This window comes from Bombus vosnesenskii, unplaced genomic scaffold (genome assembly GCF_011952255.1).
Source record: "Bombus vosnesenskii isolate JDL3184/JDL3185 unplaced genomic scaffold, Bvos_JDL3184-5_v1.1 scf7180000015105, whole genome shotgun sequence".
NCBI classification, from domain to species: domain Eukaryota; kingdom Metazoa; phylum Arthropoda; class Insecta; order Hymenoptera; family Apidae; genus Bombus; species Bombus vosnesenskii.
This window is the reverse complement of record NW_022883826.1, coordinates 214,387-233,054: the sequence shown is the minus strand read 5'-3', so window position 1 is coordinate 233,054 and position 18,668 is coordinate 214,387. Positions and strand designations below refer to the sequence as shown.

Below are 18,668 nucleotides of genomic sequence, written 5' to 3'. Positions count from 1 at the left end.
CGTTTTCAAGAAAATCGACGTTGAAATTGTATCAAGTACGGATACACTCGGTTCCTTTGTGCTCGGGTACTTTGTTCGGTGGTACTCGATTCTCAGTGCAACAGAAGTCAAAAATTAGACTGACAGTTTCGTATACCAATCTGATACCAATCAAATTTCAGCATATCAAGAAACGTGACTTCTTAGTTTGAAAACGTATGCTAATTTATTTGTACGTGTATGAGAGAATGACACAATGGTGACAGTCGTGTTAAAAATATATTTTTTTCCAAAATAAAAAATGCTAACACCACACGGAGTTCTCAAGCGGTCACACGTCCAAGTACTATCCGTGCCCAGTGCTGCTTAAACTTTCGTGATCGGACGAGAACGAGTACATTCAACGCGGTATGAGCATTAGCTGAGGTATTTTGTTTTATTATTTCATATTATCGCATAGAAAAATATTTACAAAACATACAAATATGTATGAATATAAAAAAGGTATGCAAACTCTTGCCTGGCTTCGTTTTCAAAAAAATGGACTGTAAAGTCAAGTAAAGGGAATTTCATAATTGATTTTCGCGAAAACAAAGAGTAAAACATGTCATTTTACATTTTCAACTTCTTTTCCGCTGCGCGCAGGAAATCATCACACATGTATTTTTGTATTCTTTCAAACGCCATATATATGTATAATACTTCTATATTGACTTTATTTCATAGATTTATTTATAACGATTGAAGCTGGAAAGCGATGATTATTTAATTAGAGCTTAATATAGTAATGTAATACAACTGAAATAACTAAATTTGTACAATTATTCAACTTCTGAGTGACAACTCACAACTCACTACAATCGACAACTCGCAACTAAACCGCAACTAATGAACAACGACTAACTGACTTTCTCCACCAAGCATCCCCTTATCACCATTTTCGTACTCCCACCACACGCACGTGTTCCGCAGCTGTCCATGACCAGAGATGGTCACGTGCGCCTTTTCCAAGTAACTACTTTTCCGAAGGACCACATGGCCCATTGTAAATTCCACTTTCTATCTACATCGTAATTCGTACTCCTAGCGAGTTTCTTCTTACGATTATTCCACGATGCTACACTATTTACAATACAAAAATAGAATATTTTATTTTATACATCACATTGTGAAAATAAAGATATTTTATTTTTTTATAATACTACTTCATATTTAAAATATTTTTCCTATAAATTTGACCCAGCACTGATCTAACGCAGTGGAAGTGTAGAGCGAAATCGTACTGTCAAAATTAACATATTCGTAAAAAAATTAAAAAATACAAATGAGTTTTAATTATATAAATATCTAACTCATTAGTTTCATCAGTTTCCTGTAAAATACTACTTCGAATCAATTTAAAGTCTCTCACACAAGTAGGAAATGTTTCATGAGTTTAACCACAATTAAGGAAATGTCTTAATCAATATTGAAGTAGACGAGTAATAATAATCTTTCAATGTTTCAAAAGTCATATACATTAAGTAAGAAGATACTTATTTGCTGATAATATTGGCACAATTTAAGGAAATAACAATACGTGTCCGATATCGATGATACCGCGCTCTTCAAATTAATTAATTTACCCTGAGTAACAAATTTACGAGGAAGAGTAATGACTCAATGCGCAAAGAACAAGCGATGAGAAAATTTCGACTTGTCTTCGACGATTAAATCGAGATTACGAAACGACTGAACAAATGCGACCAACTATCGTCCGACGATAAGAACGGTCAACGAATACATTCGTCCACGAACGTGTCACGTAATTTTTAGGGTTGGTTGGTGAAAATAAAATATAGTTGAGTCGTAACACAACAATTAACTTTGTTTTAATCAACCTTTATTGTGAATTCACCAATCACAATGTAACATGCACTGAATTAGCATAAATCACAATTCACTCCAACCACGTTATGTAAGACTTAGTTACAACAATACATCAAGTACGCGACTTATAAGGGTAGAGACCGATATAGATATGTTGACTATTCTAAGGATACAGAATAAGTGAAGTTTTACTGACGATACTGTGTCTGAGGAAAGCTAGGGGTGGGTGTGTCTAAGGACACGGGACTATCGGATTTGTTGATGACAATTTTGGTTAAGGAAGTGAGGGCAACAGACACCGTCTCCGATTGGATAATAGGACGGTTGGTGGACCAGGAAGGGTTTTAGCCGCCCTCGCGAGAAAGTTGCCAACGGAACATACCAGATGTGGAGAAAACCAACTTTCTAAGCTAACACGTGGTAGACAATAAACGTAAAGGGAAATTTAAGACAGGAAATACTCGCTTTTTTTATTTATTTGTTGAAATTACAATCAATTCTCGCGTTGAGAATTTTCAGTAATTTTTCTGGCGTGGCGCAGTGACATGGCTGTTTATTTACAATAAGTTAATACTATTATAGATAGGTATAATTTATAAGTATTATAAGTAAGTGCATATGCTTAATTTGGATAATTAAATGAATCTGACGTTTAGGTCTAGCGGGTAGTGCCTCTTCAGCCTGCGAGTCTGGTCCGTCGTATCGAGTAGTCCAGTGATTAGGGGGTTTCGGTGTTTGTTGATTCTTTTGCTGTATCTGTTGCTATATTTTGCTATTTCCTCTTTGACGGTGGGTATCTTGAGGTCGCGGTGTATTGTTTCATTGGTTACATACCAAGGTGCGTCAATTAGGGATCTTAGCGTTTTCGATTGAAAGCGTTGGAGTATTTCAATGTTGGAGTTACTTGCTGTTCCCCATAGTTGGATTCCGTAGGTCCAGACAGGTTTTATTACGGTCGTAAAGGGAAATCTAAGACAGGAAATACTCGCTTGGTCCGAAGGACCTTAACTATGAAAATGCCCTGGTGGGCACTTAAGACTATTGAGGGTGCGCGCCAAGAATATGCAGACATCTGGGTGCCATCCTGTCCGTGGTGTGTGGCCTGGTCTCTGATGTGAATTGACGTTACAAACGCTTGTCGATGCTGCTCGCATTTGAAGGACCCGCACTGAGACTGCTTACCAATCGTTCGCTCGTTAAGACGATACTTTCCTCCACGTGTGCTTGGAGATATTGTTCACAGCTGAAGATTTCGCACACGACTGTCCACTGACCGTTACGCCTGATGGAACGATTCTGTCTCCACCAACACTTGCAGCCATGTCCACGCACGCTTGAAGATGTTGACGAACCAAAGAAGGCAGCTGAGAAGACCATCAACCGATCGTTACGACTGACGAAACGATTTTATCTGCACGAGCGCTTGAAGGGCTCTGAGAGATTGAAACGGTTTTTTACTTCACGCTTAACGATTTGAAGGCACGCAGACTGACTCTCTGATCGATGTTCACGATTGAACGACTCGAACGAGACTGCCGATGTCGTGTGAGACTCGAGCGGGCGTCCGACAAGGCCCAAAGCGGAGATTCGCACGCCGATTGCTTTTCAAAAAAATTGCCAATCGGCATAATTCGCTCGCAAGGCGTCGTTTACTGCGTGAATGCGCTCCAAGTGTGGTAGATCCTTAGCGGGAAGCGCGTGATCGATACCTGGACGAGTCTGAGGCTTCGGACCGTCAAAATTCGTCAATTATCCTTCCAAGAAACTCACGTTTACATCACTCTCGTCTGTTGGAACTAGAATGAGGCATAGAAAATTAAAAATAATGCTACGAATCGTTTTAGCTGTTAAAGTACCGTTCTAAAATAACGCATCGACTGCGAAAGGGAGCATTGTAAGTCATCCACGAAACTCCTCGCGCTTTCGTTCCTTTGGACGAAACGATATGTATATCGTTAATGTAGGTGGAATTGTTTATCATCTAGGAACACAGAAGGTAAACATTTGGAAGCGCAAGGTTTGTTGTCTTTGAATTTTCAGCTATAAATATCAACATTACATGAATGGAAGGGACCCTGCTGCCTAGAAATCGGTAGTTGGAATATTATATTTAATTGCTAAGGTCTAAGTTAAAAATAATAACTAACCTGAAATAATTTTTAAAAATAGAGTTTCAGTCGATAATATCTACCATATCAGCTATTTTTACAAGTTTTTAAGTAGTAGTAAATGTTTTACACGAAAATAAATGTTTTTTTTGCTTTAGAAACATACATTCTTATGTAAGGGATACAAGTAAGCGTTTATATTGTAAATGTCACTAATAAAATTGTAGTTTTCATGAAACCATCCATATTCGGTTGCATTACGCATAATTAGCCATATTGAACAGGAATTAAAGCGACGCCTATTTTGACAGTTAATTAATTGCGCCGGGAAGCTCCGATACGGCATGGATTAATACGCTCGTTGGTCAGCAAATTTTGTAAAACTAGTCTTCATTAATTGGATCAATAGGAATTAGAGGATTTCTGAAGATACCGAGTGGACCGTAATTTGTGGTACGAGTGGGATAAGGAAGAGTCATTCCATGGCCGAAGATAAATCGAAACGATAAAGTATCTTTCACGACACAAAAATCAATTTTTTAGACAATTTGTTAGAAAATTGAGTTTCAGAATTGATCGAGTATCCGTACATTTAATTAATACTTTGCATGGCAACTTTAATTATAAGACCGTTGCTATTATAGATATGATAATAATCCAAAACAAATATATACATAACTGAATTTTTTTTAACAAAGAAACTTGCGGTTGATCTTCAAAGTTCAGTTCTTTATCTTTAGATTTCTCGTTCATTTCTGAAAGATAATTGAAAAAGATATATTTATTTATTTATTTAGAAACTTACAAGCACGTGCAATGTTCATTGTCGCAAACAAAAAAAAATATAGTTTGGAAGGAGTCAGATAATAAGAGTACAACAAAAGAATAGGGCAGCAATTACAAATTTAAGTTGTAAGGCAGTACAGAGACGATCTATAAAAGCGCGTTCGAAATTGGTGATTTTGAACAAAAATCTCTCGAATGACAGAGAGCTTTTTTGCATTTATTACGAAAAATAAGTAAAACTAATGTAGGAACAAGAAAATAAATATTAGATAATTTTTATTTAAGAATGCGTATTGGTATGTGTGGAACTCAAATCAATTAACATCGACCTATGGAGAAGTAAAATATATAAACTAAAAAAATTGAAGAAAATGATTTTCATTTAAGAATTTACTGAAAACAAGGAAATAATTTTTCCAATGAGGTATCGTTAAGGTAATCGAATGTAACAACAATATATAGCGAGAACTGTACATGTTCAGCACACGCGACAATCATATAAAATAAAAAGCTGGCGGACTCATATTAACGTAATCGCAAAGTTTTTAGGATTTCAACACTTTCAGAGACTCTCTATTTGGTTAGATCAATGGATCCATGATTTCAGCCGAACATTCTTCCACTTTTACTTTGTAGATACTAGGGAATTGTGTTCTTTAAAAATTAATATCTTTAGTATTCTAACAAAAAATAAGCGCGTGTACAAGATTCCTGGTTGGTCGAGAAGTGAGGAAAATTTCGTTTACAAAATTTCACTCAGACAGACGGACAAACAGAAAAGTAAGCTAAATAAAAGCCATTAAAATGGTTTGGGACAGACAGTCCGACGTCTTGCACGTCGCGTTCACCTTGTTTAAATCTCCTTGACATTTTCTCGTAAAGCTTTTTTTACAAAAAAGAACTAAAAGAAACTACTTAAGTACTTATTGTAAGTGGTGAATAAATGAACAACGTAACATAAAATGTGAGAAAATGTTAGAACGTAGTGATAAAGTGCTGGAGCTCTTGTCGACATTCAAAGAAAAGTTACATATTTCGAAAATTATCGAGTTCTTAGTGATTTTATCCTAATATTTTTGATCCTTCTTGCCCACAATCGAACAATTGGGTTCCATTAAAAAAAAGTATATCGCTATACTTCTGTAAAAGAAAAAAGAAAAACGCACAGCACGATAATGATAAACAATGCAAAATTTTCCTTTAGTTCTTTTTTTTTATTCGCAACAGAAACAGAGTTATCGTTCGGCCCAGTTTCTGGACTCGCTCTGAATGATAGATTGAAATTGGGGTTACGATTGAAGGATCTTTGCTATTTTGTTAATATCGGGCAGCATTAAAAGATCACTAATCAAATTTATCATTTAAAATTCGCTTTCAAAGCAAGATACTTCAGTGGTTAATATAATTTAAAACGCGTTAGGCGAAAACGAGGATGCGCAAGAGTGACGGAGACACAGACACGCTACTAGGAATAGTCTGCATTCGAGATGGCTCGACGTCCATTAAACTTGCAGTCTTTTTATCGAGTCTGACCCCTCTCTGATACGGCCCAGGCAGGGACGGCTCCTCTTTTCTCTTTTCTCTGGTAACTTTCAAATGGTTCGCGATCGTCGTGTCAAACGGCGCCGAATAGCGAGCAGTCGAATAAAGGAGAGAAAGGAAAACGAGGAAAGAGCGGTAGCTACATGAATAGAAAAACAGTGATACACCTAGACAGGTAAATAGAAAGTGGTAGCGAGAGGGAGAAAGAGGGCGTAGAAGGGGTGGCAGAGGGCAGAAAGGGCATAGTGGGGAAACTAGGAAACTTAAAAAGACGGCAAAGCTATTGCATCAAAGGGACGGCAGAGCGTCAGATCAGCGTACAAAGACGATACGTCGACGCAGCTCTGTTATGTGAACGCCACTGACTCGATTGGAAAGGCTGGATGCGAAGCTGAAGCTGCACCTGAGAAATGCGGTATTTTCATTGAGAATGTTCCGATGGCTATTCCAATGCCTTTTAAAACAAAGTATTTTCTTCTTTCAATTCTCCAATGACGATCATTCGCAATTTCAAACGCGTCTTTAAAGCTTAAATATGAAACTATCGAGTTCCTGTTTAATACTCTTACTGGACAGCTTGGGTATTCCAAGTGTACCTAATCTATATATCAGGGATCAACAAGTTTCGTAGGTATGTACGCACCTGGCATACACGAACGCCGTGATTTTCTTGACAAAGATAGAAAGCGGAACAAAGGAGCAGGGAAATTTTTCTCTGTAGGCCAAAGATATGTATTTGTATGAGAGAGTAGGTAATTAGAATGTCCGTAATGCACGCGATATGTCAAAATCCGACCGTGAATATATGAGCTGACGCGGCATACACGGTCATAAATTCTTGCGTTGGCAGGCAGTGAACTGGCGTCAATGGTGCTTCGTCGATGACCAAGTGGAAACGAGAGGGACGATGTTGACAGAGCAAAGCAGAAAATCAAGTAGCTAGAGAGACGAACAGAGATGGGTGAACGCGATCGAGCGGCCGAGAAGGGTAAGGGTGATATGTGTCTGGATGCGAGAGGACGAACACGGATACAGAGAATGAGATCTATATATTATATAGGATGTCGGGAAGCGTATAGGATCGTGTGTACGCTAGAAGGAAGAGAAGAGAAGAGAAGAGGATCAGCTCGCGCGTCGCTATACCGAGATTCGCGAACGTATGAGCAACTGCGTGTACGCACACAAGAGACACGGTTCGAGTGTAAGTAAAGCCGTGTACACAAGGGTGTCGGGGTTAGTGAAGCGGTCCTCTGTAGTCGAATATATGCATATTCAGGACTTGTTATGTAGCTGGCGATATGGCTGCAGGCCGGTCGCTGTGACGCGGTGGACCACGCCGGAGATACTGGGGGATAGTCGGTGACGGACTGCCGGACATCCGACCTGTTACCCCCTCGAGCGTCCTCCACATCAGCCGCCTCCTCTCGCGCCTCCTCTTCCCCAACTTCCTACCCCCTTTCGACTGGTAGCGAGCGGAACGTTGCCCGACAACGTTCTCTCTACTCGCGTCCCTTCATCTCCAATAGCTGATTCCTGGTTGGTACGCCGTAACTGCGTGTGCTCCAGTTGATCGGTCAATCGAATCGCTACGAACTATCTGCGGACGATCACGGCCCTTCAGTCTGGTTACGTCGATGTTTCGACTAGTCAGGATGTCAGATAAATTGTACAAATGATTTTGGAATCAGCTTATGTCTCGCGTGCACACGTGCTTCTGCGATATCAACTATCCCTTCAAACTTAATACAATGCCAAACTCACTGAATCCTGAAATTAATTTTCCCCCGTGAGATTCGTTGCCATTTTCCTTTCAAACGTGCCGTTTCTTCTCAACGACAGTTTCCTCTTAACGTTCTTAGCCACGCCTTACACATTTATGCTTTCTTTATAGATTTGTAAAATGTCTACTTGATCTTGGAATTTTTCGTTAAATTGCCGAATATGCGGCATACGAGCAGAAGAGCAGGCACGGAACAGCTATTTTAATTAATATCGTAAACATCGTTGATTAATATTTTTTTAAATATCGTACATTTCGTGTTTTATGGTGTACATGTTTTTACTTTCGGTCTGCCTATAAATCCTACACGTAGTTGCGAAGAAGAACGAATGTACGTACGTGACCCCTTAATAAATAATAGAACTTTACGTCTCGAAGATGAAACTTGTCGTTTCAGCACTCGAGTAGCTTTTAAATAGTTGCTGATCTATCGAACAAAGTCTTTTAGCAACTTAATTACCCAACTCACCGTTGTAAAATACGCAGCTAGACAAGTGAAACTTTTAAACGCGGAAACTTGTATTGCTTAATCAGGGCTTAGGGAAGAAATAATATCAGGATTATTGAAAAACTTTGAGAGATATACTTTAAAAATTGCAATACATGTTGTAATTGTTTAGGCAAATTTAAAGAAAAAATTATTAAAAAATTCGCGAGTTTTTAGTACTTAAGGACAAAATATAATCTCCTTAGAAAAGAAGATTTACGTTATTTTCCATCCTTTTATTTTTCCTTTTTTCTTTTATGCGTTTACAGTGCAGCTATCGTGCCTGAAAAATCAAGAAAAAAGTCACGAAAAGTATTTATAACTGGGATTCGAGTTGGCGTGAAACTTTTTGGACGATCCTGTGTCAGCATTCTCATATATTTCCCATGGTAAGCTTCAGGCAATGATCAGGTACCAAGCTACGTGCTCGACATCTTCAACGCTTTCTCGAAAGACGAAGGATTTCGCTTCTACTCTGAATAAGCTTCGCACATTCTCCTGGGTGCCTGTGCCATTCACTTAACTCCTTTTTCTTCCTGGTATTTCTGTATGGAGCTGTTTCCGGAGCACATGGACTTTATCTCGCTCAAGTTTTGTACACGAATACTCGTCCGTATGTGACGATTAAAAATGCATCGAATCGATTCCTTCGCTACGCATTTTCGACATTCTTAAACGATGGATTTACGCGAATACCTCTTTCAATTTTCGAAATACGGAAAAATGTTTGAGACAAAAGTCGTATACGTTTTAAATTCACCTGAGGTGATCGTCGGTGAATGGGCCCGCAAGAACGTTTATTAAACTCTTAACAATTAACAACAAATAACGATTAACAACGGTTAACAATTAACAACGATTAAATAACGATTAACACTGAACTATCAAGAGTCAATAACCCGTTTCTCTAATTATGTTTGCTTCGCTTAACCTTTCGCACTTCGCAGCTCGGGGCAGAATAAATGTTTTGGTTTCAAACCAAGCAGATTCTTTTCTTTGTTGCCCCTCGATATTCCCACTACGCGCGCGTTTATTAGAAGTGCGCGACGATTGCCGCGTATGCATTCTTCCGAATATTCGGCGAAAGAAGGGATATCGTAGGGATATCGATGGTACATTAGGCCTGTAGCCTTGTGCTTTGAAGGTATAACGCTTCGTGTCGCGAAGCCGTTGGAAATTTCCGTGGTCGAGTGCCGCCACACGCCGAATGAGATCCTGCCGATAAAACTGTGAATATCGTGTTTTAAGAGCATATATTGTGACTTTTTATTTTTCATTCGTTAGAACTACATCGTAGCCCAAAAGATCTATATTGTCATAGGTAACCTTCAAATCTTCCAAGCACATTCGCGAGTTCTGTCCACCGTGTAATAGCTCCCTAGGAACTACACAACTCGCTGTAGACATTTCTCCTCATCTCCAAAATTAAAGAAGCTGTTAATGTGGCTCGACCTAGGTGACTGTATGATCCTGTGTTATATATTATTTATTTATTTTAGTTTACTATATGTACGTAGGGCGGTACACATAAAGTGATATGAGAGAACTGATTACTTGAGGAACAAGAGATTCTTCTGGCATAGCTTTCATCTCTTTTTTAATAGTATGCCATGTTCATTCCTGTTCATTTAGATAACTCTTCTGAACATTTATTTAATGTATTCTTCGTTATTTTGCGTAATTAATACATTCACCGCCATGACGGTCACCGGTGACTGTCACTGTGCTTCCCATTTACGCAATGTGCCCCACTGGTAACCGACGCGTGAAAAATATTTTAAAATATATGCAATATGTAATTACTTACGTATACCCAACGCTATGATTATACGTTAACAGTTGTAAAAGAGCATAACAAACAAGATGTATTGGTAGAAAGTGTGATACATTTATTTACGAAAAAGATTACATGGGCATATTACGATGAGCCGCAATGAAGTATAGCAAGCGATAGTAAAGATTGCTAGTACAGATTCCGTAGAATTAGGTTACTTTTTTTGTAGGATCTTTTGCAAATTCTCAACTGAATTTTTTCTCATTTACTCTATAGCATCTGTTCGTTAAATCCAATAAATTATAAGATGTAATAATTCTCGTTAGAATAATTATTTCATTAAATTAATTTCTATCCGAGGAAGGCACGTCTATATTTCTAATTTATTCTTCAAAAACTGACCGTTACTAACGAAAGAAAGAAAAACATTAATATGTTGATTAAACTTTCGCAGTTACACACGCACTCACTTCCCGCACTAATCCAACAGCATCTTTCGCATTATCATCTTATTTCGCATTATATTTCTAGGTGTTCGTAAAAAGTAGGTGTTAGCGGAAACACGCTTGAGTTATGAGAAAATACACCTGGGCGATGAACGTGCTAAAGAGCTATGACGAATGAAAGGTCTAAAGGAAGACTACGGGAGGCTTCAAAGGGTAATTAAAATAGACGTACTGTCAGGTAAAATTCTTTTATTAAATCGTTTCATTAAACGTTCAAAACGGTGATCGTTCACTTTCAAACATTTGTCCTCTCGTGTTCTCCAATAATCATTAAATCTCTCATTCCTCAAATATCAGTCCTCTTGTATCATTAAAATTAAAAGAAATCAAAAAAGGCACTTTATGCGGGCGATCCTGTATAATTTCTTCAAATGTATTTTTGGGAAAAGCTTTTAATTTACAAATACAAAGTACCATAAATCGATTAACGTAACATTTATTTACCTATTATTTATAGTATCGTTAAATATTATCCACGAGTTTACATAAAAGTACACAGAATTTAATTATTTACATCTAAATAATATTTTACACTAGACAACGCATGTAACATATTCCATTTCCGGAAACTGTAAAGAGCAGTATAACAAACAGGCATAAAGAAATTTTTAAATCGATTAAATAATATGCTTTATAAGAATTTAAATGTTTTCCACTTTTGACTTTGCATTATTTACATCAGTAGTTACTAATTCAAGATATTCTTTCATATCCAGACTTTTCCATATTTTACTTGCAGAGAAACGATAGCCAATGAAAATTCAATTAAAACGAAAGAATTTATCACGTACAGTAGAATGTGTAATTAAAATACAGTTAGAGTATCAGCAGCCCGAAAGTTTATATTGTTTAAGTTTCCAATATATAGAGAAGATAGTATAACAATGGAACGTGAAAAATTCCACTAAAGCCATTTAAGCGTTATTGCTATTTTTCTATCAATTTCCAAAGATATGCATTCGGCTATACGTATATTTTAATTAAAAATATAAATATAAGTGTAACTATAAATCTCGACACGATAAAACGTAACATTATCCTTTTTTCCTCCTTTATATGATCGTCTTATATTTTTACTTTTTTTCGTCTTTACCAAAATTAATTTTCTATATCGTTTGAAACTTTTATACGAATTAAAATTGCACGAAGAAATATTTCTTTCGACTATTTGGGGGAACTATTTGACGATGTACTGATTTCATATTTACAGCGTGAAAATAAATAATTATAACTATATAGAAAAGAGCACACCTCACCGATTTTAACGAGTTTTTATACATGTCATCGTCGCTTGGCGTTTCCGACATATTTACAAAATTTCAATTAAATTTAGTTTTCATCACACTTTTACATAGCCCAACGTAAACTTAAGTCATTGATGCTAATCATCTTTAATATAAACAAACAGAGATAAATTAACGGGTTATAGGTTGGGTTAGATTAATATTCGCCAGCATCAACCGAACCAACTGAATCTTTATTTCATGCAACTTTTTAATATATCGTAAATTCGATTACTACCATTTATTATTATTTACACTACCATTACTACCATTTACATACTACCAAACATACTTTTATGCATAAACACATAACGTTATTTAACATCGTGAGAAACTAAGAAATAAAAAATGTAATTTGCAAATGGAATTAAATTAAACGATCGAAGGCAAAAGGTACTGCAGTAACGTGTCTATACCGGAACGTTTGTCAATCATATTACTGCTAGCGTATGTACAACTACAGGTTATAAGCGTGTACATGGCTATAATAAACTATGTCTAAAATTTATTCAACATTTTACGACAAAAGTGTGACTTTTTGTCACAAGAACGATATTTAGGAATGTTATAAAGGACGCGATATCCCGATGCAAATGTCAAATTCAATCGATGAATTACATTCATAGTGAAGCGTTAAAACTTCTTTGCTTTTATTCGTTTGCCGTTAACGTTGAAAATTTCATTCGAACCGACAAAATTCATGTTACAAAAGTGCGACAAAAACGCTACACGGATTCCGACATACCTCGTTAAACTTTCAGTAGCGAGTGAACCTGGTAACCGGGTGCAGAGATGCCAGGAATTCCATTATAAAAAACGCCTAGTACGTGCATGCTCAATGTACTTCGACTTACGACTTTTCCCATGTTCCTTTTGCGCGTTCCTTTTACAACATTCTTTATGAATGTTTTTAACCGTACAGAGAAGAAATCTTTTGCAATAGTTCGATAATTGCCGCTATTATATAGTTACAGAACAATGGATCGTTCTATATTAAATTCCTGCTAAATACTTATGTGTAAAATATGTACTACAGCTTTCACAGTTTATTATAAAATCCTTCCTTCTATGAAAAGTATTTCTATTAAAAATATATTTTAAAGATTCATAATTTAAACTTTCGAGTTTATCAGTGACATTCGCCTTTATCGCTCATACTTTAATGACTGATCTAAATATGTTTACTACAAACATTTTTCAGATAACATTCTAACAAGCAGATGCGAACAACTGCAAAACTCGAAAAAAGTGGCTGTATGTGCATTGGATGCTTTAGATTGGTGGTAAAACAGCTCCGAAAAGATTTGAGCGCATGGTCCTTTGTATCGGAGAAACAAATGAGTCTTTTTATATCTTCCTTTATAAATTCTTTCGATATTTAATTTTCACAATTTATTTCGATACATTTTCAGTCATTTTCATTTATTATAGTATAGTATCGTGGACGAGATGTCTGGGGGGGGGGTGTCGTGCGAATTATAAGCAAGCGGTTGCTGAGCATGTGCATGATGGGGCTTAAACAAAAGATATAAGACAAAAGACAAAGGGTTGCTAAGGGACATAAACGAATTAACGGCGGTATGAGTTGAGAAGCCAGAGAGTGCGGATTGCGTTCTCGAGATAGTGTTGTTAGCGTTGTTGAGAGAGAGTTGAATCTATGTTGACGAGAGTTGTTAATTAATTACGATTAGTTCATGAAAAATAACCATTGTTTTCTGTTAATCCATTTATTATTAGTAAACTAATTATTATATTTACGATGCTACAATAGAACTTTTGTATATTTTTGCAAGTTTGTGAATGGAAATTGTACTAGAAACGTTTAAAACATAAATCGTTGTACCAAGATTCCCTTATTTCTCTCAAGGGTTTGTCTTGTTGGATAGTCGGTAAGTTCTTGCAATTGTAAATTATCACGTGGATCACTATCTCCAGAAGGATATCATCTTACAGTATCCCATGAGAGTCAGCAGGATTTTTAGCCTTCATTTAATCCATCATTGTACGTCGGTAGGGCTGGTTGATTGGATATTGCGTAACCCTTTCCTTACGTTTCCTTGCATCTCTCTGTATTTGGATAGTTGCTATTTTTCATATACACAGCGGGCATCTCACGGAGCACTGACAGCTATTCTGAGGATAATTGACCGCAGTGTTGAAGTTTAGCGACGTGGCTCTTTGCTGTTATATTTTCAATTGCTTTTTTCGTGCGAGTTTTGAGTCGCAGATGCAGACTTAGATGTTTCATTCGTTTAGTTTCCGGGATAGCCACGTCGTTCATCATATGCAGTAAATGTCGCGAATGCGTTAGTTAACGTTCCTTTGAGCACTCAAAAAAAGCCTTTATCAAACTACACGTTTAAATGTACAATTAGATCGAAATTAAGAGGAATGACAAGTTTATCTCCAATTCTTTTGTAACAAGACCAATGTAACTACCGTATTAAAAATGTTAAATTGATTAATTAATTAAGAATTGCAATTGAAATAAACTGGCCATAAATATATCTATCATGTATTCTTTCGAAATGCTTATATTTTACACTTCTACTTGAAAATATTTTATTTCTAAGAAATCTCGTTTGTGTATATCAGAAATTATTAGAAGAACATCTTGAGTGAAGAAACAATGCAATATCTAGGCAGGTAACTAACAAAATCAATCGGCAACAATGTAAAACTTTTCGTTACGCGCAAAAGGTAAAAGAATGCTGGAAATCTGTCGTTGACCGCAGCTGATTGTTGCGTTCGACAACGCATCAAAATTTTCGAGGGATGAATTTTCGACGTCGTGTCGTTCATCTTGTTTCCTTCTTGGTACAATTATTACTTTACTGTCGAAATGCGTACGTACCCAATGTGGGACACGTTGAGAGTGTTATATTTATTTTTGTAGCGACAATTTCAAAAGACTGTAATAACGAAACATGGGTCCAATATATTCGTTGTTTTCATTGGGATGGCGAGGAATGTGCTTCAGACGCGTCATTCACGTGTTTAACGTGTAGAAGCAAACAAAAAAAAAGGAAATATTAAACCTTAAACTGTAAAAGTATTTCATGTCCGGGTCACTTCGACCGGGTTAAGTTTCTCGCAAGTAAATAGAAAAACTTTTTTCGCCCCACCTGCAAAAGGTTATGTGGCAAAAGTTTTAAAATGGTCTTAATTTAGAACGTTTGAACATGCTATATGAATTTTTTGGCACTTTAACAAGTGTTACCTACTGAAAGATGCATTGAATATGAAAGTCTCACGTTTACACCTTGAGGGCACCGTAAACACGTTTACAGTCTAAGAGTTGATATAATATAGTGTAAGTTAAAAAAATTCTATTTAATTCTATTTAAATAAATGTTCCTTTCTCAGAGAAATTTCTTTTCTAATTCACCGCATTTGGCTTTTTCTATATTCTTTAATGATAAAAGAGCAATGGCTTTACTTAAACTTTTGCATAGTTAACTATTAGTATACGAACATTAGTTGTAAAATGTCAAAAAAATGCAAAAATGTAGAGATTTGTCGAGGCTATGTAAAGCTATTTCGCTGATCGCGTGTCTGTGCGTGTCTCCAACGCGAAGCAAATAAAAAATGAAACGCGAAAGACAGTAGAAATTTCAAATGAAATCGTTAGAAATCAATGCCTGGCGGAGTAACAGTTTCGTTTTTGAAGAATGAAACTCGCTGTTTCGGTGGGTATCGTTCCGCAATTTCAACGATGCGTAAAAACGATTCGTGGCATTAATTTTAACGAAACGCAACTCGTTGCAGCGCGCGAATACCTTCAATCTTGCAAACGTTGTACGATTCGATGCTTTATTGGTTAACTTTATTCATTGAAACGTTAGCAGCGAAGCGGAACGTAGCACGGCGCAATCAATGCCTCAGTCGCGGTTGCATAGTTTGCGGATCTCAATTTCCGTATCAGTTTAGTTGCCTATTTATACTAGCGGCTAGCCTGTAAGCTGCGCGGCTTTACAACGAAATGTTTGCGTCGTCCAAAAATTAGACGAACTGTCTCTAATTTTTTTTACCACGAGATTCGTGACTTTACGTGCGGAGCAAAGCTTTTTCTACCACGGCCAACTTTCAGTCGGCTATCACAAAGCATTGGTATCGTGCGAAATCAATTGCAGCAGGACCTCCGTTAAATGAACGCTCCGTTTCATTCTATGAACGTTCTGTTGTTTTCACGTTCTATTACAGCAACGTGTTCTTCTTTGAACGTTTTATTATGCGAACGTCCATTTATTTGATATCTTGAACATTTCATTATACGAACAGTATATTTATCATTCAACTACTATTAAACGTACAGCGTGTTTACGTAGATGCGCGTGTAGGCTTTCTGCTAACCACAGACATAATTAAGAACGAACATGTAATTATAGTCCATAAAACGTTAAATTTAAAAGAGTGCGATAATATGGTGGGAAATTCTTGGTTGAACGTAGAGAACAAAAGACCATAGTCACTTTCGTTGCATGAAATAATGGAAGAAACCGAGGAATTAGATCCAAGCGGAAATGACGTATTACATCGAATACCAGGATGCAACGATCGAGATAGGCCGAGCGTAACAGGGTGACAACGATTCGATAAAAGTTACAATAATCGAGCACATCCTCCCCGCGGAGTTGCTTTGCAAAATGTTCTAAACAATGGCGAAGAAGCGAACAGTCCAGATGAAATCTATGACAGCAGAGACGAAGATGTACTACTGTTCCGAGATGTTTCGAGCTTAAAAGGTTTCGAGCCCGAAGAGAATGTGATTTAGCTGGCAAGAAAATGTGGGATAAGTTTGTTTCCTTTGATTTCATTGAAAAGAAGGAGGACTGAACAGTAGCACCTTTTTCATTTTGTATTCAATTGTATTTAAATTGTACTTAATTGTATTCAATGTTACCTGCTGTACAAGTTGTACTTATTTTATTTCAGTTTGTCCGCAATCTTAAATCGGACGAGTGCTAAACGCTCGTTCTGTTATGTGAAAATCCTCTTATGCGAACACTTTTGTCCAGCAATTAGTTCGTATAATGGAAGTTCTACTGCACTTGAAAATCCATTTACAGACATGCCGCTACCATTTCAAATAAATATTAACTGAAATAATATCCTCCTTTACGATATCTAAAGGATTAACACTATACGAGCATCGATATTGCGAGAATATTATTAAATTGCTTACTTAAACGGAAAGAGGCCACGTTTTGTAAAGGTAACGTTATGATTACAATATTGCGCAGGAATTTCCATCAACAAGTAACAGTTACCTTCTTTCGTAATACATAATAACTCAGCTTCAAGTTATTTTAATCGTTATTACATGCAAATCAATGTCGAAGATAAAGTTTCTTCCACAAGCGTTAGTTTAAAAATGAGAAACGAATTGTTGTTAGTCGCCTAAACGAGAAAAATGTTCCACCAAATCTTAAAGCTACCTAGTTGACGATTAAACGAGTTTAAACAAGAATAAACTATGTAAGTAAATTGCAATTTAAACGAGAAATGAATACGTTGCGTTCAAGATTTAGTAGTGCGAGCAAATTCCTTTTATAATAATATTTTTAGTGTCGATATTTGAAATTTCAAAGTACACCGAGGCTGCCTACTTATGTATGTCAATATGAATAAAACGATTAATATTTGATTTAAAAACCATAGTGATATGTTTCGTTTCGAAATCTTTCTCTAGTATTGGTGCGAGAGATTTCACAAATTTGTGACCTCTGTCGTCTGGCCAATTTTTGGACACGATGGAACTGAAAAACTGAAAAACTGAAAAACTGTAAGTTTCAGGGCTGAAACGAAACCGTGAAAGAAGGGATGAGAGATGATGGAAGAGAAAGGGATAGAGAGAGATACGAGTTGTTGGGTAACGGGCAGATGAAATTGAAAGCATAACGTCGATTTGATATGCGAAACAAATGTGATAACAAACGCGCTGCACGTTGCATAGAAATTCTATAGCAACACGTTCGAACGCAATGTAACAAATTATTCGAAAATCTGATTTTGTGCCCGTGTTGAGAGTACGAAACAATTTTACTCGCCATAGAAAGTATTCATGCAATAATCAGCTTAAAACGAAACTTTACGTAACTGCGTTATTTATCGATTGTAGCGAAAAAATTACTTGCAGATATTCTTCCATTTTTCTAGAATAAATTTTCTACAAAATAAGATTCGAGTATTCTCGAATGAAAATATTAACAAACAGACGTAAATCGATTTATTCCTTATTACATTGCGTTTATCTCAGCGCTGTTCTCGTGGTTTTAAAAGCTCGTTGCTACTCGCTTTGGGACATTAGAGTTCTAGCGCTTAGTGTCGATAACAGAGGTCTTAGAGCACCAGAGCTCTTAGCAAAAAGTAGAATAACACGCGCATTGTTTCAACCAAGACAACAGTCGATAATAACTCCTGCAGCCAAGTGAGACTCCAAATGAAAAAAAGAGAAAGTTGAAAATGTTTCGAAACAAATTCATACTAACCAACGCAAGATAGATATATGCTTACTACAGGAAACACATAAAACGGTGCTCAGCTATTTCAAA

The 18,668-nt window shown here is 36.7% G+C and overlaps 1 pseudogene; it reads right to left on the bottom strand.

Annotated features, from left to right (window-relative positions):
* Positions 1–281: 281 nt before the first annotated feature.
* On the bottom strand, positions 282–401 carry LOC117240955 (annotated as a pseudogene).
* Positions 402–18,668: the final 18,267 nt, after the last annotated feature.